General features: G+C 58.6%; 1 protein-coding gene across 1 annotated transcript in view; it reads right to left on the bottom strand.

Annotated features, from left to right (window-relative positions):
• Nucleotides 1–711, bottom strand: part of LOC105449348 (myelin transcription factor 1-like) — a 14897-nt gene that overhangs the window by 13362 nt on the left and 824 nt on the right. The window lies entirely within an intron of this gene.

Raw genomic sequence — 711 nt, 5'->3', positions numbered from 1 at the left:
TGTGGATCGACCTCTCGGAAATCCACCTCATGGAGGACGTGTCGATATAGCCGCCCCCTGTCCAATCGATAATCCGGGTAATCGGTCGGTTGGCGTTGTAGGCCCGTGATGATACGGTGGTACCATCCACACTTCGAGGTACTGCAGACCTCCGGCTGGCGTGAGAGCGCGTCCGCGACCTTGTTGGCACTGCCCTTCCGGTATCGGATGTCGAATTCATATTGCTGGAGCTCGAACATCCACCGTCCCAGTCGGCCCCCCGGTTCTTCCAAGTGCTGTAGCCATCGTAATGACTGGTGGTCGGTCACGACCGTGAATCTATACCCTTCCAGGTATCCACGCATCTTACGAATGGCCCAGACCACGGCCAAGCATTCTAGCTCGGTGGCGCTATAATTCTTTTCCGCCCCTTGTAGTGTGCGGCTAGCGTACGCGATTACTCGCTCGCCGTCCTCGAGGTGTTGCGTAAGGACGGCCCCAAGTCCACTGGCACTGGCGTCGGTTTGGAGGACAAACCGGCGGCTGAAGTCGGGGCAGGCCAGCACCGGTGGTTAACGCGGTCTTGAGCGTGTCGAATGCGCTTTCCTCGTCCGGGCCCCAGGTCCACCGTACCCTCTTTTTGGTAAGCCGTGTGAGGGGGGCGGCTAACGACGAGAAATTTGGCACAAATCGGCGGTACCAGGAAGCCATTCCTAGGAATTGCCGGACCTT

This window comes from Wasmannia auropunctata, unplaced genomic scaffold (assembly GCF_000956235.1).
Source record: "Wasmannia auropunctata unplaced genomic scaffold, wasmannia.A_1.0 LD336076.1, whole genome shotgun sequence".
Classification (NCBI taxonomy): Eukaryota; Metazoa; Arthropoda; class Insecta; order Hymenoptera; family Formicidae; genus Wasmannia; species Wasmannia auropunctata.
This window is presented reverse-complemented; position numbering and strand designations above follow the sequence as displayed.